Below are 14,453 nucleotides of genomic sequence, written 5' to 3' on the forward strand. Positions count from 1 at the left end.
TGAAAGTTGTAGGATCCTCCTGATGTCTGAAATGACCCCTGGAGGAGGGGTTCCTAGCAGCATGGTCACTACAGGAAGAACAAAAGGTTATATGAAGTCTGTGTATGGATATGGTGATTCATATTTGTGGATCAAAGGATTCCAAAAGACTATTGACCTAGGGTTTCCTCTGGTATCATGCTTTTGAAGAGTAAATGGGAATTTACCAGCTTGATAATATAGGAAAAGGTGGTACAAAACTGAGGAATACTTGAATACTCTTTCATTATTCATTATTAAGAACTGATCATGCATTTTATCTGCTATGAATTTGGCATAATCATATATGCTAGCAGGGGGTTGTCCTAGAGTGAATATGGACATAAAGGCCAAAATGATTTCATCAATATACTCACTGGTAGTATGGCCTAACACACTAGATATCATTGACACAATGTCCTGGCCAAGTTTAAAAAATATGGTCTACATGTATGGGGGAGGATCCTTCGGAATATGTTTCTCTTCCACAATAAAGGTTTGGAATATTTCAGCAAGTCTGGCAGTGGTAAGCTTAGGAAATTGGCGTAGCAAGTCTCAAATGGAAATAGGGGTCAGATTTTGTTCTGGTTGCAATTGAAGCATTTCATTGATGGATTCAACAGTGATGGTAAAAAGTAGATCCTGGTTTGGAGACATCACTGCTCTTTGACTAGGGCTGTAATTGGTATGGAAATAATGAACAATTTTAGGGAAGATATGCACCTCTGGGAACTGGTACTTGGGAAAATTGGATTCCTAAAGCCCAATTTGGTTAGCTTGGTTTAGGTATTGGTCCCTGTATCGGCAATATAGTTTAATAGGGGATTCACGGAAAGTAGTGTCCTTGATTTGGAAATCTTTATCCACCAAAGGGAGATGGTACAAATCTAGATGGGGAGTGGTAATTGGTCAAACATCCATTGCAAATGGAGCAGCCATTCTTAGTTCTTATGGATTTAAGAATGGGGAAAAGGGTTTTCAGTCAAATTGGGGCAACTTGGTTCAATTACAAAGTAGTTTGGGATTACTGTGGAGTTATTTGACTTAATTCCTTAAGAATTTCCAAGAAATAAAGTAACAGGTTCAGGAATGAGACAGGGTTTACAGTGAATTTGGGTAAATACCTGGATTTTTTGGCTCTGACAGGTCGACGGGCGACTGTGCATGGTTGCAAGAGGTCTATTTGAATTGGAGGGTCGATTGGAAGTTCATTGGCTTCTGTAGGTTGGCAGTTGGACGTGGGTTGGTAGTTGGATGTCGTCAGTCACAAGCATGGAGGTATGGAGCATTCTTTTCACAATAAAACAAAAATAATCAAGTTTTTTTAGTTTTATTCACAAATTCAATGATTTTGTGGGCACATGGGGAAAATTACTTTTGGCTTTTAGTGGGGGATGTGATGGCTTTGTCATTTAGTGGGAGGTAGTAAGCGGGTTTGCTCGCACCACTTTTGTGCACTGGGTGGTTTCAAGGGAAGGTTGCCCGATCTCACTCGTCGGGTGCCATGTAGCATCGGGACCCAAATGAAAATAGCCCATATCATGCGGGTAAAGTTCGGGTGTTGGAGGCCACCCGATATGGTTAATAACCATTGGATTGAATGGGGAGTGATCGCACAGTGATTGAGGTGGGGAGTTTGTATGAACGGTAATGGATCAGCTGGCTAACATGTAAGCATGGCTGGTTTAATCAAATGGTGGTTTAATGCAGGTTTAGTATGTTCGGTGGTGATTTGATTGGCGGAGGGTTAGATTATTAATTAACTGCAAATCGGTTAATTAACTCTTTTATGGAGGTAGGGGTTTTATAAAGTTTATGTTTCAAACCTTTTCAGGGCGGGGTATTTATACTGTTAAAACCCAGGTTGTTCCCTTTGACTCCTGAGGGAATACGGCCGGGGTAACCACTAACCAAGCTTTGGATTGCAAGTTCTAGCCAACCTGTAACCAGAGAGGGCTCTCTCTTTTAGTTTTTTAACTTTTTTCTTGAGGATCTTAGGCTAGTTATGAGGTGAGGGTTTGGTTTAAAATTTTGGTTGAGTGATGTCTTTCAGTATCTAAGATGAGATCTTCAGACGGTTTTATTCCATTGGGAAATGGAGTCTGTGATTATGGGTTGTTTGAGGTATTGAGTAAGATAGCTTAGAACTGCAGGGCCATTTAGATATGTCATGAAACAAACTTAAAATTGTGATGATGAAATATGATTAGCCAGTGAAAGGCAATTAAGAGTTTTTCACTAAGCTGGTGATGTGAGAAAGAGATATATCACCCAGGAGCAGATTTGAATTCCTGAATAATAGTCACTGTGAAGTTTTAGTCTAAAGGTGAAGCAATTAAGAATTACACTTTCATAACTAATACTTAGAGGAAAACATTCATAACAGCATAGATTGAGTTCAGGGTGTTTGATGAACAAATCCTGAAACTATTCTTTTTCTGTGCTATTAAACTGTGAAATATAGAGCATGAACGGATTATGAAAGAATGAAACACATAACAAAAGAGTTCAAGGAAACGTATTGTGCCATGAAATACACAGGAATCCTGTAGCAGTAAGCCCTCACACCGCAACACATCGAACAACTTAGAACTTTGGAAATTCCATCAGCTCTCTGTATTAAAACTCTGAAATTTACAGCATAGGTTCTTTTGAATAGAAAATCAACAACCCCTGCAAGCTTATGCGAGGGGAAATATATACAATCGGTTTTACAAAATATCTGAATCACTGAGTCATTTGATTAATAAATGCGTTCACCAACTTTCAGAATAGCAGATAAGAGAGTTATTGCTATTCCAAATATACAATGAATACCCTTTAGTTCTGTCAGAAGTCTTTTTGACTTTTGGAGGCCACTGAGTCGGTTGAGCGCTCTGCATTAATTCTGAATGATGTGCCTTTAATGCTCTATCGTGCTGTAGCTTTCTCGGCCCTGTCATCTGCATCTGTCGGGGTTGCTTTGGTGGCCGAATTGGTTTGCTGAGTTGGCTCAGTCCACTCTTTTACTGTCATGGTGAATGTATCAACTGTCTGAACATGATGACTTATATTTTAATGAAAAAACTTGATGAAAACCTGTTGGCTCACAGCAATGTCTGTATCATGCTGGTCCACCATTCCTGTGTAGGCAACTGATGTCTCAAAATTGTGCCTAATGTCTCATCTGCCTCAGTATATTTGAAGTAATTAGGAGGCACTTCAAACAGATGCCTGATTTCATTCATGATAAAAAACAAATTTTCTATTTTCTCATAGAGGCTCTGCCCAGATGCAGGCCCTGTTTCCTCTGGGATACTTGATCCTGCAATGATCTGATTGGTGGAAAATGTGTTTACCCTTTTTGCATAGTTCTCATGGGATAGTAGCCTTCCTGCGCTGTTCAGTAAGCTGGGAAGGCCTCTGCTATGCAATGCTGTGAATTTATCTGTGAACTTGTTTACCTCTGTTTGCATTTCCTGGCACCTTCTATCCAATGTCTGCACCAGATTTCTCAAAGTGAGGACCCTCTTTATCAGTAAGATGGTGTCAGTTCTATTGGTGATTCCTATTGTTGCCAGCTGAGGGCCTGTGCGGTTATTGAGAACATTGATCATTCTATTGGCTATCTCAGGCATAGTGCCTAGAGATGCCCTTGCTCTTTGGCTTTCCTTGTGTGCCCTGCCTATGAGCTCCATGTGCTCATGAATGGTTTCTATGTACTGCCATTGATCTGTTATTGATTGGCCAATATTGGCCCATAAGACTTTCTTGATCTCAGCCACAACCTTGTCAAGGGAGAGCTCTTTTTCTAATTCTTTTATCCTTTTCTCCAGAGCTTTAACTTCCCTTGTTCTTTCAGCTACAGTTTGTTTTGATTTGTCATATTTTTCATTCACTGTGGCCAATTTCTCCTTGGCTTCATTTAGCTCTGCCATCTGGGCCTCTAGAACTTGAATCTCTTTCATCATCTTCTGCATGTCAAGGCTTGGAGCCTGTTCTGATGTTGTTGCTGGTGCTGATGTTGATGGACCTGTTTCAGCTGCCTGTCCTGTGGGAGGAGTGATACTTTGAGGGGGCTCCTCAAGGTTGATCACTGGCTGAGGGGGCTGAGATGTCTGGCCTCCTTCTTTCTGCTGCAGGGCTGCCTGTAATGCAGCCTCTGTTTCTACTAATTTGCCTTCTGTCTGCACCAACTGTTTGTGCAGTGTTAGCAGCATTGCTGCTACATCCTGGTCCTTCCTCTGTTGAGCAACCTCTTCTGTTTGAGGGTGAAGGGTTGCTGGAATTTTTACCATCTTTCTCAAAGCTGCTATATCTGCATCTCTTTCCTTTAGCAGTGCTTGTACAGCTTTGGGATCCTTTGGGTCATGCCCAAGCTCTATAATAATATCTTCCAAAGACCTGATCCTGTTGTCTTTGGCCTGAGAGGATGCCTTCTCCAACTCAAGTTGGGCAGTTGTATTGTGCAGACTGTTTTGCAATTTATGTGCCAGGAAGGTCTTGTCTGCAAGTGTTGAATAGACCATCTCACCCGTTTGCTTGTGAAGCTCTATCTGGTCCATTGGGTGGATGTCTTTTGCAAGTACTTCAAGATTAGTTCTTATATAATCTGCAGCTGACTGTGGCTGCAGCATAGTAGGCATGAAATGACTCATGGTCATTTTTCCCTCTGTTATGTCATATGCTGACATAAGCCTCTGCTGGTTTGTGGGAGCCATTTTAAGTAAGTGATTGTACAGTTGGAGCCTGACTGGCTCATTTCTCTTCTTGATATCAATAAATTGTTGCTTTATGCCTGATTCAGCTCTCCTTTGCTGGCTTGAGGAGCTGACCTCTCCTCCAAGGGTTCTTTCTTGTTCCTGCTGGAAGGAACTGGCAGATGCTTCCATACTAGGGGGGCCCATACCCAAGGATTGCCCAATAGGCATCTCCTCTTCAGAAAGAGGATTTAATCTCTGCCTTTTCTCCCCTTGATTTTTTGATGTGGTGAGGGGAGTTTCCTGCTCTCTATCCCTCTTCCTGCTTCTTTCTTCATTTAGTGGAGTTTGGAGGACCGAGGCCTCCACTACTGTTTCCTGCCTTGGAGGCACACTTTCTTGAGCCTGCTGCTCTGTAGATATTGGAGCCTCAGCCATATCTTCTTGTTGTTTGGGCTGCTCCTTTTGCTATTCTGCTATAGGGGGTGGCTGCTCCTTTTCCATCTCTTTCTCTTTACCTTTGCTGGCTGCCTGCAGGGTAGTTTTAGCTACCGGGCGAGGGGCTGTAGAGGATGAGGCAGCTGCTCCAATCCGAATATGATAAGAAGAAGAAACCTGTTCACAATGTTCCAAGTCAGCTTCCTTCTCAAGTTTCTTTGCTTCTCTTTGTGCTATTTCCTATCTACTACTTGCCTCTTCTAAAGTGCCCTCTTTCCATCTTAATAGATTTGCATATTTTTTAATATGAGGCAACCTGACATGATCATAACTATCCATCTTATATTTGACCCTTCTAAGACTAATGAAGTGATTGGGGTCATAGGGTGACCAGAGGAAACTGGTTTGCAATTGGAGGCCCTCTAGGATCTTATCTGCTTCTTTCCATCCTTCTTCCCTTTTATTATAAAGAAATGGGCCTAGCTGGTTTCTGATTTTGAGTTGTACCTTCTTGTTTTTGCTGTGGAAATGGACCATGTCTGCATTTCCAAACTGCCTGAAATACTCTAAGGCAAAGAGTCTCATAGGGACATATCTTGGCAGTCTATATGGGGCCAATTCATAGCCATATATTCTGATCACTGTATGGTTTTGGTAAAAGTACCAATCCCCAATGCTGTAGGCCTTTGAGAGCTGGAGAATCCTTTGCATCTCATCTGTCAATCTTGGAGGAGGGGTACCCAATAGCAAGGACATAGCTAGATGGATGAACAGGTCTATGAATTCACAGTAGTTGTATGGTGAAAAACATATCAGATGGAAAACTGAGGACCAAAACACTACAGACCTTGGGTTCCCTTGGGCATCAAGCTTCTTGAGAGTAATAGGGAAGCTATCAGGCTGATAGAATAGAAACAGGTGATAGATATAAGAAGTATACCTAAATATCCTCTCCCTCTCTAGATTCATCAATTGCTCATGAATCTTATTGGCAATGTAGGCAGCATAATCATAATGAACAGCAGGAGGCTTTCCAGGGGAAAAGATGGACAGCATGGCCAGAATGGTTTCATCAACATGCTCAGATGTTCTGTATCCCAGGACATAACTGATCATATCCACAAGCAGTTTTCCCAGCTCATTTAGGTATGCATTTCCAATAGGGGGATACCTCACAGTTTCAGAGCCTGATTGAATGAACAATTGATTGATTTTTACAATTTGGGCACTGGACAGCTTACCTCCTTCCTTTATCAAATCCATGATGGAGAGGGGAGTCAATGGCCTTGAAGAATGAAAGTGTAGCATTTCATTTATAGCCTCAGGGGTGACATGGAACAAAACTGAGCCTGAGGAATTGAGGACAGCTCTCTGACAGGGGTCATAGTTGGCACTGCATCTGTGTATCAAGTCTGGTAGGATATTGACTTGAGGGATTTTATAAATGGGCAAATTGGAGTCCCAAATCCCTAGGATATTAGTTCCACTGAGGTGCTTGGCCTTCAGCTCATTGAGTAGATGGATGTGATATTTGGTGTCCATTGAGGGTACTTCTGCCATCTGGTAATCTCTGTCAGCCAGGGCCTGCCACTCTAGCTCTCTTTGTGGGGCATTAAGGGGTGCAACATTCAATGCAACTGGTGTTTCCATGGTTTTGGTGCTTTGAATTGTGTTTGAACTTGTTCTTCTGGGCACAATGATACAGAGCAATGAATTCTGCAGAAGCAAGGCAATTTACAGAGGAAACAGGGTGAATTATGGTAAAAACCAGTTAAAATGCTCCTAAGAAAAGCTTAATGAGTAAGTACTGGGATTTAAGGGTGATTTTCCCGGTGAGCTGGTGCAGCAGAGATTTAGTTTACGAATGCGCAAACTGACTGTAAATTGATGGAAACTTGGCTCAATGTGCACTTCTGTAGGTGCATTCGACCTTATTGCTGAGGATAAATGGTGGTCACCGGGATTTGCTGCTAATTACAGTGATTTCCTCTCTCTTCTCACTTGTGTTGGTGAATTTATGCAAAAAACTAGGCACGGTGGAGAAACTTGGATAAATACCTGGTGCAGATGGCAAATGGAGGCAATGTAGGTGAATTGAGGGCGCCCACAGTCTCAACAATCGATTTCTGCAGGTTGGCGGCGAGAACGTCATAAATTACATGCAGAGAGCTCAATAGTTCTTTTGGTGAAAATATGAGAAAAACACGAATTTTGGCGAAAATATGGACATTTGGGCTTTTGGCGCATTTTTTGGATGACGTCAACATGACGTCATCGGGTGGGGTCGGGTACGGAAGGGTGACGTGGCAGCCTGTGAGTGGTCCACAGGGACTGATGAGGTGGCGGACAGGTTGGAGCGATTGTGGGCCGGGCGCTGACGTGACGCTGACTTGGCATGACGTGGGCATGGCATGGGCGGGCGGTAAACCAAAGCGGTAAGCGGTAATTTCGGACCTCTTATTGTATGGGGGCAGTATTGGCAGGCGGCCTCCCGATATAACCTGGGAGCGACGCGTGGCACTGCCCTGACGTCACCCTCTGACACTTTTCGGGTGCTATAGTCCGGACATCGGGGGCGGCCCGATATTGATATGGGCCGTCGGATGGGAAAGCCCAGATCCGACGGGCGACGGGTTGCCAACATGATAGGACGATACGGCGGGGAGGCGGGGAATAAACAATTGTTTTTTATGGAAAAGCGCGCCTGGCGGGACCTTTGGAAATCAAAGAAAATATGGGTTTTTTCAATGTTTTTTGTGTTCAATGCGCTTTAATCAAAACTTTGGGTAAGGGGCAAAAGTGGGTTTATTGGTGTTTATTGCAAATAGCGCGGGTTAGACATCATAGTGGGTTTTTCAATGTTTTGTGCAAAAACATTTCAAAGGGGTTGTAAGGGGAAAAAGGGTAGGGCTTAGGTTATTAAACCAACCAGGGGTTAGTTTAATCCCTGACTTTAAACAACGCATCTTTGAACAAGACTTTGATTCTGCATGGTTATCCACATTTTGAACATAGGGCTATAATGCCCAAAGGGAGGGATATATACATTTTGGGGCATTTTATGCACAATAGTGATATAGTAATAGGGAAAGGGGAACATAGGGAGTTAAGTGTAGATAGAGTTAGTAGTTAGTATTGGATGGAAGTATATGGAGAAGAGGAAGCAAAGACTAAGTTTTATAGGAAGCAAACTTAGTTAGGAGAGTAGATCAAAATGAAAAGAATTTTACACAGGAAATGTGGCTCTTTCATGCAACAAGAATCAATCAATAAGTTTGTTTTCTCTCATGAACAAAGGTGGTATTGGGATGTTAGCAAGGAATGTGATGGGGGATGATTGGGAAGTTAGACATGCTTCACCTTGCTGCTAGAAAAACTGCTGAATAGGAAGATCTGCACTGACACCATGTTTCCCTTTGCTTAGGCCAGTGAAATGTCATAAATCATGCTTCTGCAACCCCATCTACCTACCCATTCTATTGCCTAGCATTTTTTGTTACTTCAAGGAGGGTGCACTTAGACTTGCAAACCCTCATGTGCCTTTTCTTTTCCTTTGGCTTTTTCCTTTTGATTTTCTATCTAAGGCTAGCCTTATTACTTCCAAGGCCCAGATTAAACACTTGGGAACCTTCATTCTCTAACTAACTACTTTATCTGCCAAGATTGAATAGTTTGGACAGATTTCTTTCTCTAATCTACAACAAACAATTGAAACATGGCATGACCCAACTTAGACTGTTGGATCACCCATTCAGAAGTAGGACAACATCAACCAACTGCAGATAGGTGTTTTCCACACAAATATGAGATCTTTGCATCACCAAAGTAGATCATATTGGCACTTCCCCTGCCAATCATGAAAAATGAAACCTATTGGTATAGGTAGCGAACATATACATAGGCATTTATTTTATAACTCTTTGGGGAAAGGGTTTATTTCTTTTTTCGAGATTTAATACATATAAAGGTTAGAAGTTAATATGATAATGAAAAAGTGCTAAAGTGTAATGTATTTCATTCATTTTCCATTGTCACAAACACATTATACTTAGGCTTATAGTATCTTTGGGTTTTTTGAGAAAAGGGGTCTCTTTCATGGGGGATGATCACTTCTCCTAGGATAGCAAGGTTTTATCCTTAGAAAAGGGGGTTCATTAGGGGAAAATGTTTTTTCCTTAGGAAAATGGTGTTTTTTCTTAGGAAAAAGGGATTTGTTTAGGACTATGAGTGAATTGAAGGGGGTGAATTTTTATGAGGGGACTTTTAGTACTTAAGACCTATAAGTCATTGGACCAAGGGTCTGGTCCCTCCAGAAGTGAGAGAAATGTTTTGAGCCCCTTTGACTTAAGATTTTGGGTACTTAGGACATTTTATTGGAAATTAGTTAAGTGAAAGGTGTAATGAATGAGGGAAGTTAATCAATTTGACTTTTTGGACTTGGTGCATTTCCAATTTTCATCCATACTTAGAAATTTGATGATGAAGGTGATCAATATTCATTTATATAATAATCATCATAATTTTGCAATCTTTCTTCTACTTACCCACCTACTTATCCTACCATTTTTACTTCTCTTTATTAGGGTGCACTTAAGCTGAAAAACCCTTATCAAAACATTTTCTTTTCTTTTACAATAGTAATCTAACTAAATCTAACCTTATTATATCCAAGGGCTTAGATTAAATAGTTGATCTCCTTTTATTCACTCTACCTAATCTAATTGTCTGCCAAGATTAAACAGTTTGGTCAGATTTTATTCTCTATCTATAAGCATAAATTTGAAAGCATGAAATAGTCAAGTTTAAACATTTTGACTATCATGGATTGTGGCAAAGGTAACAAGCTACACACAATCATTTATTCTACATCAAAAGTAACTAGGAGTGGCAGTTTGACTTGCTCACTTTCATGGTCTTTTCTTTTCTTAGGGTTCATATTTTTTATCTCTTTTTTTTACCTTTTTATTCATTCTGTCCCTTGATTTTTCTTTTAGGACATACCCTCTTTACATTTTTTTTTATTTTTTGAATATGAAATTTTGCAGAAAGAAAAGATATGTACATATTACTGGTTTAATATCAGCCATTCAAAAATTATGACTCCTATTGGTATAGCAACCTAAAATTGTGTATATTTGATGTTGTGTACATGTCGTGCATATGGTACTGTGTACACGTGGTATTGTGTTCACATTGTACAGGTGGTGTGGTGTACATGTGGCATTGTGTACACGTTGTGTAGGTGGTGTTGTGTACATGTGTGTTGGGCACAGGATCCCCCTAAGGCAACTTTTGGGGCTTAAAGCCCAAGTTTAGAGTAAGTTTGATGTAAAGACTCCATGATTTGTGGCCGCAGAGCAAAATGTTTTAATTAAGTCATAGGGTTGTCCACCCTTAATTTTGTAATGTAATGTCGGCTTGAGAGTTATACTCATGGTCCACGGACCATGGGATTGTATAAATAGATCGAGGCTCTAAGTGTAAAGTTACAATCTAAGATCGAAGAATCTAGGAGATGATGAAGCTTTGAGTCTAAAGTGTAAAGTCGTGTCTTTGGGTCATAGAGTAGGAGAAGGCTTTGCAGCTGATTGTGTAGAGGCCTAGTAGTCTGCAACTAAGTGTGTGGACCCCTTCAACTGAGTGCGTAGGGCAGGTTGAGTCTGTAACTGATTGAAGCATTAATAAAGAGAAGTTTTACATTATTTTTGTGTATCTTTTCCTGGTTTATGCATTGAAGTAAATTGGGTATGAATTGGAAGTTCACTATTTATTTGTTGCGCGAACTTATATGAATATGTTGAATAAGTGAATATAATATAAAGTATGTGTTTACATGAATATAACTAAATGTTATAAGAAGATAAGTAAGATCTATGGTGTAACTTGGGGAAATAACGTAGATCACTGCTTTAGCAACAAGAAAGCTCCTCGGCCCCTGGTTAGGGCTGTGCGAAGGCGAGTAAAATAGGGCACTAAGGCCTCGTAGGTTAGGAAAGTGCGTGAGTGACCTACGCAAAGGTATTCACAACTGGAATAAATCGACCCCTCAGACATCTCAAGGGTGTAGAAACTTGGTTCCAACATCCCCCCATACTACTTTGGGTGAGACCTCAGTCCGCACTCTGTGGGCTATTGCTGAAAGGGCCAGTAGTACAGGGTTTTGTTTGGCTAAATAACTCAAAACATGGGTCATGCCCCCTCAATCTAATAAATGGTTCTGTTGTCGGGATCAGAATCTACATACAGATGTCTGATGTCGTATCATTGGAATCCAGATAAGAGAGAAATGGAGGGTTGGTTGGACAGGAGAATTCATGAGCTCGCGGTGCAGGAGAACATGAATCTGTGACTATCAAAGGAAGAGTGGTTAGACTACTACCTATACATAGAGATCCATGAAATTTTCTTCGCATATTTCTCTACTAAGCTATACGAGTGGATCACAAAGCTAGCAGATAGCCAAGGAAGGTGGAAGCTAAACAATCCTATTGTGTGGAACCCAGAGTTGGTGTGCAAATTGGAAGCATTGGAGGATAAGATAGCACGTGCTATTGATCATTATCTTGATTAGATTATTTGAGGATTCATTACTGAGTTCACGATAGATACTTTTGTCAGCTATAGTGAAGTAGAGTGACGCTTTCTCAAAGGACCGTGAGGTAAGTATGTAAAGTCTCTGAATACTTGGATTAAAATTTTATTGTGTGAAAAGAGGGTTATGTAATTACCTTGATGTTCGGAGCCATGCGAAGTAGAAAAACCTACAGAAACGAAGGAATTAAGGGACCACAGAATAGCCCTTTGATTTCACCTCCATGAGGGGATAAGGAAGAGCTCACGAAGGTCTCACTACGAAGTGCGATCAATCTGATAAGACAAAGGATTCTACGCATATCACCCCCACCCACACCACCACCAGCTTCACTGCCTTCACCTCCAGCTTCGCCCATACCACCTCCACCACCACCGTGAGTTAATATGGCAAGCACAATAAAGTTGCATGTGTTCAAGGGAGTAGGAAATGAAGATCCGGACAAGTTTTGGTTCATGATAAGAATTGTATGGGAATCACAAGGAGTTACAAATGATAATATAAATAAAGTGATGCTGGTCAATGCTCTGTAGGATCATGTTCTGACTTGGTATATTAAGCATTCTAATGAAAATTTGAATGTGGGGATTGTGGATATCTAAATTACACTAAACAAAGAATTTAGCAGGCCGAAGTCAGAGGTGCAGTCGATCATTTGATTCAAAGAGATCACAATGCTACTAGGTGATAATCCATGGGAGTTGGATCAAAGACGAAAGTGCACAATTCGTGAAGATAATATGATCTTGACGGATGGACAACACCACAAATGGTTTGTAGCATCGCTAATGCCACATTTGAGGAACGCGCTGTCAAAAAAAAGGTTAACAACTCAAGTAGAGGCCTTGGAGATCGCGATGAGGCTGCATGATACCTCGATACAGGATCCTAACTTGGGAGTTCAGTAGATCCATGCACAGTTGAAAAACTTATTCCTTGAGATGCAGAGTCTGAAAAAGGACAGAATAGCCCAACCAGGAGTGCGCAAAGAGGTATGGTGCATTAAATGTAAGGGTCAGGGTCATGACAAGGACCACTTATCGGTGTTCATGAATTACCTTGCGGGGGGATGACCAATGCTGTTAAGGCTAAGGCATAAGTAAGACCTAGTGTGATTCCTACTTTGTGGTGCACGATTTGTCAAATAGGAGAAAAGCATGCTACAGACAACAACCATTTATTACAGAAGTACACAAAAATTCACAACAATTGTTTTGTAATTTTTGTAGATTAGTTGGACACGATGAGGGCACTTGTAGAAGCTATGAGATGATGATGGATATAACTCCCAACTATAGGGTTCAAGCTGAAACGCTGCCCATTAACTAGAATGCAGGAATGGCACAAACTGGATTTTAGTGGCGTGAGTGAGGCGGAGGTGGAGGAGGACCTGGAAGAGGTCGTGAACAACTGATATGTTACAATTGCGAAGGGCCAGGACATTTGCCCGTGATTGTATGAATCCAATGCGTCCATCACGTCTGTATTGTACCTTGTTTGATCATGAGACAGAGGATTTTCCTACACTGACAGATAGGATGCGTGACAAAGGAGTGCTACAACCTCCCCCAACTCAGAACCTGTAGATGATGAGGTATGAACCGCATGAAGGAGATCCAAATGTGAACATTGTGCTCCGAAGTGGAATTATGATGGGAGATGATAAAGTAAAACAGCCTGAAGATAGTACTTGGGTTTGTAAGGCTCCGACGAAAGAACCCGAGTTTGATTTGGAGCGTGCTAAGGAAACCTTCATGAAAGCTAAGAAGAGCTTCGTTGATTCCCCCACTTTAGGAAGCAAGGATAGATCAGAGCCAGAAATGGACCCATCTATGCTTACGATGTTCCTAGAAACATGCATGAAGCTACTGTGCGGCAATAAGGCTATAAAGAGATTGTAGGAACTCATTAACAGATGCACTGGGACCACGACAGGAGAGCCGCGCATAGTCCAGAAGATTGGAAAGAATGTAAGGAGGATGGGAATAGAAATGAGGTTGACCACGCAGATTGGAGAATATCAGATGGACTAGGTATTTCTGGATTTAGGATCAAATGTGAACGTTCTACCAAAGCAGACATGGGAGCACATGGGAAGGCCTATGCTACATTGATCTCCTATCCAGCTGCAAATAGCTAACCAACAAAAGATAATACCTATGGGATGATTGTAGGGAATCACCATGGTTATTGAAGGGGTAAGAATGCTAGCAGACTTTAAAGTGATAGAGATTGTTGATGATAGCAATCCCTACCCCGTGCTCTCAGTAATCTATTGGGTCACTAACATGAACATGGTGATTAATATGAAGAAGCGCAAGATGATTTTTGAGAAAAAGTCTCTATGTGTAGTTGTATCTTTCGACCTTGTAGAAGGATCACGCTACACAGAGCCAATGCACTACTATGAAAGCGATGACGATTTGGACTACATCTACAAGATAACCACGTGAGAGTAAGACTGGGTAAATCCCACCACAGATGGATGAATCTCATGGGAGTGCAAAAGCTCCTATATTTCAGGTTCAGATGAAGAGATAGAGCGATGGCAGAAATAGTTACACGATGTAACCACGCTGAATTTTAACATGCTGACAAGATCACTAAGCTACATATCAACAGAAGTGATATATTTTCCTACTTATGATGGATTATGTGAGGTAGATTCTTTCTTGGACAAATTTGAAAGGGAAGTGCTGGAAAAACAATGTTTCAAAGCTTTGAAG

This window comes from Pinus tabuliformis, chromosome 5_2 (assembly GCF_031772625.1).
Source record: "Pinus tabuliformis cultivar Carrire ecotype Pingquan chromosome 5_2, CPIR1, whole genome shotgun sequence".
Classification (NCBI taxonomy): Eukaryota; Viridiplantae; Streptophyta; class Pinopsida; order Pinales; family Pinaceae; genus Pinus; species Pinus tabuliformis.